General features: G+C 40.7%; 2 long non-coding RNA genes across 2 annotated transcripts in view; one reads left to right on the top strand and one right to left on the bottom strand.

The window, feature by feature from the left end:
* Window positions 1-2,035: 2,035 nt before the first annotated feature.
* LOC106963022 (uncharacterized) lies at window positions 2,036-5,820 on the bottom strand. Its single transcript, XR_001428100.1, has 4 exons — window positions 5,799-5,820; window positions 5,051-5,136; window positions 3,530-3,720; window positions 2,036-2,212 (listed from the first exon to the last, which is right to left on the bottom strand). It is a non-coding gene; the product is annotated as an uncharacterized LOC106963022 (long non-coding RNA).
* A 275-nt stretch (window positions 5,821-6,095) lies between these two features.
* Window positions 6,096-9,689, top strand: part of LOC106963031 (uncharacterized) — an 11,674-nt gene continuing 8,080 nt past the window's right edge. Inside the window, exon 1 of the long non-coding RNA XR_001428103.1 lies at window positions 6,096-6,211. This is a non-coding gene — a long non-coding RNA (uncharacterized LOC106963031). The remainder of the gene's footprint in view (window positions 6,212-9,689) is intronic.

Consider the following 9,689-nt stretch of genomic DNA (forward strand, 5'->3'; position numbering starts at 1 on the left):
CAACCAAAAATCAACGATTCTAACTATTTTTCAACTTTGATTTAACATCATGTGCTATCTGGGTAGGAAGCAAAAGAAGAAAAAGTGAGTTTAGGAAGTACTTTTTTTTCTCAGAGGTGCTGTAATCAGAGGTGCTTTGGCCCCACTGAGTTTTAAATAGTAAATCAGCTCAAAGACAGTTCAAACACAGATTGGTTTTCTCTGTAAGCGCGTGCTGGTGTGTGTGTCTGAGTGATTCTGAGTGTTTCTCAGCTTGTAAAGTTCAAATAAAGGCACAGGAATCAGGTTATTATTGTGCAAAGGCTTTCTATTCTTAACTGCACGTTTAGAGCCGCTGTTGTCAAAAGTATTTTTAAAAGCATACGTCTTTTTGCATCTCATCAATTTCCATCTCCAGCCCAGGCTCAAGGTTTTTTTTTATGTTTTTGTGGATTTTCCTGGATTTACTTCCATGCTTCTTCCCATCACATCTGACCAGCTTCATTGTTTATTGTCGAGAAGAGCAGCGTAAGGCTGCCACCACTACAGTCACCTCAGATCAGAGCACCTGCTCCCACATATTTCTTGACTGTTTGCTCCACATTGCTTGCAGGTGAACTGAAAACAGGACTTTTTTTTTCATGCATTTTGTTTTCTAAGCAGATGCAAAGATTTCTAAGGAATGCTGTATTTAAACTGAGACTGAATTGCACTGTATTTTTCTCATGACAGCTGGAAGCCAATGTATTTATTTTGGGGTAAATGAGTGAAGGGAACTGAATGCAAATACAGGTCAGACTTTAGCTCTTAATTTGTAGGCTTTTGAAAAACACAATTCTCCTCCCCTTTCACAGTTATGCACCAATTTAATGCACTAACTCCACTAAAATTTTATTTATTTTTTGTTGTAAAGTAAAAAAGGATCAAGGGGTGAGTACATTTAATAATCATTATTACTTTCTAGGCCTACTTCATAAAAAATAAAGAAGATCCTTGCATTTAATGATGGTGTGACTTAGCCGTCAATCCCACAAAAAAAATATAACTATAGTGTGTCTTTTAGAAAACAGACAGAAAACACTGAATGTTTCATGCAGACATGTTCAGTCTGACTGACACTTCATTGAGTTGTGGCCTGGCAAACACATGAGATCACATCTCTATAATGCTGCAGCCCAGCAAATGTATCACAGAGCAGGACTGGGAGAGTTGAGCTGTAAACTTTGGGTCAAAGGTTGAGGGTCTTTAAATGCACATAAAGAGCTTAGCATCGCAGCAGGGGGGTTTCAAGGAAACTCTTTGCAGACCCGTAAAGCATTTGAAAGAGATTAAAATCTAGCTTATCTCTATGAACAATGCAACTACAGTCTTAATAAGGTCAAAACATTTAAACTCTTGTCTGCACTGCAGTAACACAAAATGTGATTCCAGCAGTTTTTTTGGGAGGCAATGTTTATTTCTCTACTCCACGTTAGGGTTATAGTTACTTTTACTCTTGTTGCACCATGTGTTTATTCGCTGTATTGTTCCTCGTGCCGTTTAACCATTAAACTATTTAACACTATTTCCTCCCCTTCCTGCTTTGTCTTCCTTCTAAACACTTACTTCAGTTAATAGAATAGAAATAGCGATAGAAAGTCAGGGAGCTGCTACTTCTTAAATGTCTTCCTCTTTCTCGGCGACATCAGCCAAACGTTCAGATAAGCAGGCGGACTGAGAGAGCCAATCAGCTCCGCTGGCTGTTGAGTGATGGACAGTAATTAAAAGTTAGCTAATGACCTCTTCACACCTGACATTTCAACAGGGAGGTCCCGGACACCATTATCTACATATAGATTAAACAGCGTAATTGGTGGAGAGATAGGGTTAGGAGGATGGCAAAAAGGAAAGGGAGAGGGGTTGGAAAAAAGGCCAAGCCATTGCCAAACCATTAAGCAGAATATCTGAGTGACACTCTGATTTTGCTCCTATTGCTAATGCGACAGGAATTGAGCTGAACTAAAATGCTAAATGAACGGAGGCCTATCTCGGTGCGGTTATTAACGGGGCAAACAGCGGCCGTGGAAAATAGCTTTAATTTCATAATAATTGCCAGGCAGACGTGACACGCTGCCGACACAATGTGATGGCGAAGAGAGGGGGAGACAGAGAGGCAAGGAGGACGCGAGGAACTTCCTCTCAGGATAAATATGGCTGGTTGGCGCCTCGCTTCTGCCATTTAGAGAAAGTGACTCTGTACAATGGAACAGGGAGAGAAAAAAACGGGACTATGCGCAGTGTCATTACCGTGGTGGAAACAGAAAAATAATACAAAAAAGTTCTTGAGCAAATTTCAGTAAAACTAAAACTATTAGAAAAACTGAATGTGCTCCCTGACGCTGAAACACTCAAAACAAAAGTTGGCCAGTAAGTTTTGCTAGTGAAAACAGTTTCCCTGATTCCTTGAACACAGATTTAAAACATAAGGCAAATATTAGAACAATTTTGCTGCTTAAATCCTTCCTTCAGTTTGGTGGTGCTGCAGACTTGTAAAAGCTCTGGTTAGCAAGCTCGCTTTGTGTTTCTCTCTCTATTTAGCATAAACAGCTCAGCTAATGCAGTGGGTCATATCTTTCTTGTCCATCATTACACAATGTTTTGTTCTGCTGTGCAGAGCCATCCTAAAACCCCACACGTCTTTTCATCTATGAACCCCCCAGAAAAATGAAGTTAAAGACTTGCTTGTCAACAAACATTGCAACCTTACCCTCCAAACACTTAACACTTGTTTTATAGCTATTGTAGAGAAGCTGGTTGCCCTACTTTACAACTAAAAATGATTTAAAATAAAATTAGGGATTTTTTTTTTTTAAACTCTGTCTTGTCCACATCTAAAGCATTTAATCACATATCAACCCTAACTTGGAATTACCTTAAGTGGTTTAGATTTGCACCACAATTTGCTGGAATTTTGGCTCATTTTTCCTGACTGTAACTGAGCCTGGTTTGCAGACTGCTTTGCTCTCTCACACATCTTTTTCAGCTCTGCTCATAAGTCAGTCTTTGTTGATGCAGAAGTCGTTTCACTTTGGATTATTAACACTCTCACTCTTCCAACCTCAATCAGTAACTTCACTAGGTCTTCACTTGATTCACACATCCATCTCTTGGACTCAGAACCAGTCTTCTTCCTGGACAGTACGACGGCTGCACATTCTCATGCTGTTTACATACGCACACGTTTGAGCAGATCAACATGGAGTCGTCAAGCATCCGAAAAATGAACACACCAAACTTGTGGAGGTTCACAATTCTCCTTATGTGTGATGTGTTGCCTTAAAACACATCCACCGGTCTGTCTCTATCAAACCTAAATGATGAACCTATCAGAAGCTCACAAAGCGATAGCTTCACCATATGGGCTTTCCCAACTTGATTAAATTCACTGTAACCCTAATGTATCTAATCCTCTGAGTATAAGAAAGTAATAAGAACGTCTTTACAAAATCTATCACTTGTTATTCTGTCATTTATTAAATAGAAATAATCATGGTAACTATGACTGACTTACAAGAGTAAAGGTTTGGCCTTCAGCTGGAGCTCGGAGTTGGGGTGCAGTGAGATGTTTCGCCACTAGATGTCCCTGTTGCTTTAGTCTAGAAGCTTCACTTTCGGTACTGGAGTGTGTATCTGAGTCATCTGTCCATGACTTGTCTCTCCAGACCTCGGGTTCATCCATCATGTCCAGAGCTGCTTGTCTTTCTTAAAATCAAACAAGAAAACATTTCTTTAATCCTCCCTGCTTCATCTTTTCTATCCTCTTTCCTCTACACTCGTTTTTTGTCTCTTCTCTGCCCCCCTGGCTTCGATAAAAGGATCACTTTACTGTTTATACAAGCGAATTGGCGTTGTTAACAGGTGTACGGTAACAGGATACCTACACTGGCAGGCACACACAGAGCGGGTCGCACCCCTCCTCGTTTCCTCGCCCTCACCAGCCATACTCCACTGATGGATTCCACCCACCATTCATCTAAATTATGTCACCAACAATGAGCTATCAGTTCAATCCGGCCCAAACGAAGCCCTGGGTTTGTTTCTGTTGACACTTCCTCAGCACTCACTTCTCCTCCTGATTACCGTCAGGGTCGGCGGGAGTGAGGCTCAGCCGAGGCTCGGTGCCGGGGTTTCACTCCCACCGTGCGTCAGTGGTGTGTGTGGTCCTATTTTTTGCTGCCACTTGCAGCTGTTTTCAGGCAGAGGGGTTTGCAGTCATCAACGACACGTCTCGTTTGTACGGATTCTGAAATGCTGTAAATTTAGCGCTTGATAAAACTTTATTCAAGGTGCAAATTGCCTACGTCGTTGTCATAAAAAGAGGCTTAGCGTGAAAAGGTCAGCATGCAAGTCTGGTTAAGAACCAAAGTTAATCATGGCAGCAAAATGAGTCCTGTCTGACAGGAAAGTTCAAACAGGCCATTATGACTGTGTAAACAGAAAGTGTTCCTTAACTCCAGCCATTTTAATCCAGTCCAGCCATGTTGGATCCTGTGTTCGTCTCCCCTCCCCAGCTTTCTCCGAGCGGCCCCCCTCCTTCTCTCCCATGATGTGTTTAATTCCATTTTTTCTCCTGGCGTCCCTTAGAAATACTCCCAGCTGCATGACAGATGCTAGATTTCTATTCTTGTCTTTCTCTGTTTCTACCTTTCTCAAATGGTTTTCTTTCTTTCTCAAATTTCTGTCTTTCATTCCTTGTTTCCGTCTTTGTCGTGATGAGTACTAATATTATCCACAGAGCTATCCCAGCACTCCAGCGAAACATGCTGAATTACCACACTATTAATACAGGCAAAAGGTAGTGAGAATCACAGCTCTAATATTTTATTGGACAACATTTAACTTTGAGTGATGCACACAGTTAGTGCGGCATGAGCAGTAATTGATATCCTTCCTGAGTTGTTTCAAAGGTCTTCTTACAAAAGTGTTGTACTTTCAACCACAAAGAGTCTCCAACACGTCCCAAAAGTAACAACAAATTACATCCTTTGACCAACTCCATCTCATACTACTGCCCCCGTATCATCTGAAGTACCTCCATGTCTTAATGCTGCGTCGACAGATTTAGCCATTGCTTTTTAATGGTCGCCTTGGATTGGAATACCAGCCAGGTCTTTCCTCCTGCAAGACAACAGTGCAAACATCTATCCCACTGTGCAGACCACAATATTGGCCCTAACCAACTGAGGTAATACCATATCATCATACTGTCCATAAACAACTGAACAATAATGCTACCCCCACAGGCCTATAAAGTGTATTCACCCCTTCACCTCCTCTTTATACCCTGTTGAGCATCACTCTGGAGCTGGGTAAATCTGCACTCATCTTTCTGTTACTCTAGATTTTAACCTTGTTCAAGTTTGTCACATACAAATTACTTTCTTGAAAAGACGAGTGTTTAGCTCTATTAGCTTGAGCTCTCCTTGTAAAGTGAGTGTGGAAGAGCCCTTATTATGAGTTTGTTTAACAATTTGCTTTAGACTAAATGTTGAGCAAATGTTATTAGTTCCAATAACAAAGAAACATTTTACATCAATGTTTTTAAGCACTTTTCCTTCAGGTCGAACATACCACACTAAAGAAATAATTGTTCTGTGTAGCGGGGCTCTGTTACGACTTGGACAAACAAATAGTAGGCCTATGCTGCAAGTTCACTTCAGATGGTGTTTATTGTGCTTATCTTCTGGTAAAAAGAAGAAAAAAAAAGAAGAAGAAGAAGCTGTGTAGCATATTTACAATAGCCTTCCAGGCAAATTAAAAACAGACAAAAACAGCAGTACCTTCTTCACAGCTCAAAAGTCCATCACCTTCAACGTGACCTGCCTGTGGTGCAGCCACACAGGCTCCGCCCACAGGAAGACGAAACAACAAAAAATACCCCAGTAAACTCTTATTAAAGTGTACAAAAGAAAATAATAACACTGAGAAAAAAACCTAAAAATAAATAAACTAGTGACCAAAAATACAATACTCAATTTAATAGAAAAACGCTTAATACGTCCTGATGACGTCATTACGCCGTCATGCGACTCCTTCCAGACGCGCTTTAGACCGGAAATAGCTTTGTTTACAAATTTGAACCGGGAAAATGTTTGCCACTGAAAATTACGAGCTAGGATGGATATGACAACTGAGGCAGGAACACCGTGTGAGCACCACGACGAACCACGCCAGTTTGAGCTGAAACCAAAAAGTAAGTTGTTGGGTTTTTCATCTGTTTGTGTGCTTGGATGTCAACACGGACTTTACTGACTACGTACCAGCTAGTTACGGTTCCTCCGTTACATTCTGAAAATCTGTTTTGACTACTAGGCCAAGCTCTCTCTTCTGATATGTTTTCTTATATTGCTTTTGTTTTTTTAGGATTAAGGACCTGCTTACTTGCTTATTGCATCTGCTAGAATTGAGTAGTTAGTTACTAGCTGATGTCACTGCAAGGACATTCAAGTCGGAAGGCCTTAGATATTTGTTTAAGTAAATCCAGGGGTGCATAGTTTTGCTTTACAAGAACTCACTTGCCCTTCTCTTTAGTCTGTCAACGTTACGTTCCCTCAACTTTATGAATCACATCCTGATGAACTTTTAAGCATAAAAAGGTCCTCCACCTGCACTGAATTTATTAAACAGAATTCCTCCAACATGAGTCAAAATCCCACTCCTTTCCTGGTTGCTTCTGAACTGTCTGGAAGTGAAAAACAACAGATAAAGAAAGATACCGAGATTATAGGAAACAGGGAAATTACAATGATGTTGCACTGCTTTTCTGATTGGCTACTTAACTGAGCCTAACTACAAATTTGTTGGCTTCTTATTTCATACAAATAACCCAATGTTTTTCCTCAGATTGCATCACTGCAGTTTTAAGATGCACCCAGTAAATTCCACCTCTACATGAAATCATGTGATTGCGCCTCTTCCAGGATCATTGTCTTTCTTCTTTATTGGATTTTAGTTCTTGCACAGAAGCCACGAAGAGCTTAAAGTGTGATAGAAAAAGATGCAATACTTTGTTTTTCGTATCTACACTCCCAAACATTTTAAAAGGCACATTTTACCCATGCCTGACAGGAGGTTCACAAGCCTCACAAAAGAAAGCCCTTTCACAACATTTGCGTCATTCCTTTGATGTCGAGACATTATATGTCTTTCTAAAAACCCAACATCAGACGGGCTAGCGTGTCATCTCCTAAGAGAGAGGCACTTGACTGAAGTCGCTGTGCAGACAGTACAAAGCCTCCAGATTGGTCCATATTCATGAAGGTGTAGCTATTACTGACATATTTTCTTATGGGAACAAATCACCAGCAGGGTTGAGGATGCTGCGGTATGTTCTTAAATCTCTGGAGCTTTTCCTGACGTTTGCGTTGTGTGGTACTTGTCATGTGGGGACGTTCTCACGGACTGGACAGGTTCGGGGACCCCTCTGACATAGGAGTTGCTGGGTGGGTGCCGGTGTACCAGGTGAAGCTGAGTTTATTGGAGCTGGCTTTTGGGGAAGTTAGATGTGTGGAGTTTGAAATAAAGTTAGAAAATCCAAAAACGGACAAAAAAATAAGAGAGAATATTTATGGTTTGATATTTATAGTAAATGTTGACATAAAAACCGGCAATGGAAGTTCATAGTATAAGAAAGTAAAGTTTAGATATAACACAGTTAGTGATTGTCCTCCAACCAAATTGTTAATTATTAATAGCCAAAGGAGAGAATTGTCCCACGTTCTAGGTGACTTTTGGATAAGTCTGGATAAGTTGTATGTACAGAACCTTAAAAAAATATATTCGTGTCTATCGGTCTTTCTGGAACCACGTTTTGCGTCATTTACAGCTGCACATATTTTTGGGAATATCACTGCCAGATTTCCACCTCTGAATACCTTCCCTCATCCTTCTTTACTGAATAACTCAAGCTAGCTCAGGCAGACTGGATGAAAAGTGTTATTCTTTTCTAGTCTTTTCACAAATTATTGACTGGATTTAAGTCTGGATTTTGGTGTCAAAATCCTTTGTTTTTATTTACTGTAACTGCACAATTCAATAATTTATCAACCATAGTACTGCAATGTTTTTATGTTTTTTTTATAGTCTGTATTTTTATTACTCTAATGGAAAGTAGTTTGGTTAAGTGCTATGAAAATAAATTTTGATTGATTGATAGAAAATTCTAACACGTTTTAATCTAAACTGTCCTCAGCCTTAAATGATTTGGATCCTCTAACACAGTGGTCTCAAGCTCCAATCCTGACTTTTGTCTCTCTGCTTCAGTACACCTGACTCCAACATTAGCACATTAGCTTAGCTCTTTAAAGCTTGACTGGATGCTACAGAGGCAGTTTCACCATTTATTTCAAGTGTGTCGGACAAGGAATGTACCTAAAAGTTGCAGGACTCTGGCTCTGGAGGAATGCAGTTTGAGACTTGAGTTGATGTCAGGTTTTAGTTTTCGCCAACACACCTTGTTTTGTCTCGTCTCATCTGACCAACTCACCTCTTAGACATGTTTGCCGTGCCCGCAACATGACTTGTGCAAACTTGCAAACTGGATTTCTTATTGCTTTCCTTCAGCAATGGCTTCTATTCCCAACCATTCCAAGGAGAGCAGATTTGTGGAGGGCACAACAAATAGTTATCCTGTCGACAGATTGTTCCGTCTGAACTCGGGATCTCTGCAGTTCCTCCAAAGTTACCACGGTCCTAGTGGCTTCTCTCTGATTAATGCCCTCCCTCCATGGCCTCTCAGTTTAGATGGACGGCGATGCCGTAATAGCTTTGCAGTCGCCATATTCTTTCGATATTTGATTGCTGGGCTGTCTCTGCAACTTTTTGTGCTTTATTTCTGATCTGTTCTTGGTCTTCTTGTTTTTGTTCTTTAATGTTCTCCAACAAAATCTCTGAGGTCTTCACAGAAAAGCTGCCTTCTTACTGAGATTAATCTACACACACTTATAATCTGAAGACAATTAATTGCACTGCATATTATTTACGGGCAGCAGAAATAATGAGTCTGAATTCAACAGTTTTCAGAATTTTGTCAATTATTTTCAAATGTCTTATAAATTGATGTCCTTCTCGTTCACAATGATCCGCTGCTTTGTGTTGATCTATCAGATGCGTGGTATAAATGTTTCAGAGTGTCCAGTGCACTCCAGGAATGTGTTTTTATTCTGTTTTAGCAATCTGCCAATCCCTAAAGCCAGACGACATCCTGAATTGTCAGATATTTGCATGAGATCTTTATTTTTAATGCAAATTCATCCAAATGTGTTCACTTAAACTGGCACAGTGAATTGTCCTACCAGCTTTTCTCTACAAATGTTCTCCCACCTCCAGAATGACATTGAACATGCAGCGAGTGGCAAGCACAGGAGACTGAGGGTTAGCAACAAGTCAATAACCAAAACACAGCAGAGCACTGAAGGTTATAAAGGTGTTGTGTGTGTGCAGACTGCTTAAACGAGCATCTACCTGTGTGCTTTGGAGTGCTTGCTCAGGAAAGCGGTCTGTAGTCTGTTGCAAACCGAGGTATTCCTCCTCTGCCTCATTAGTGCTGATTTACGCCACTACTAGGGAAAAGAAGGCAGGATGGACCTTCCTCTCCCCCCCCCCCATCTGTCTCACTGCCATTAACAAACCAACACACACACACACACACACAACCACACACACGCACACAC

The sequence above is a fragment of the Poecilia latipinna genome, unplaced genomic scaffold, assembly GCF_001443285.1.
Source record: "Poecilia latipinna isolate Pla-1442-1.1 unplaced genomic scaffold, P_latipinna-1.0 Scaffold62, whole genome shotgun sequence".
NCBI classification, from domain to species: domain Eukaryota; kingdom Metazoa; phylum Chordata; class Actinopteri; order Cyprinodontiformes; family Poeciliidae; genus Poecilia; species Poecilia latipinna.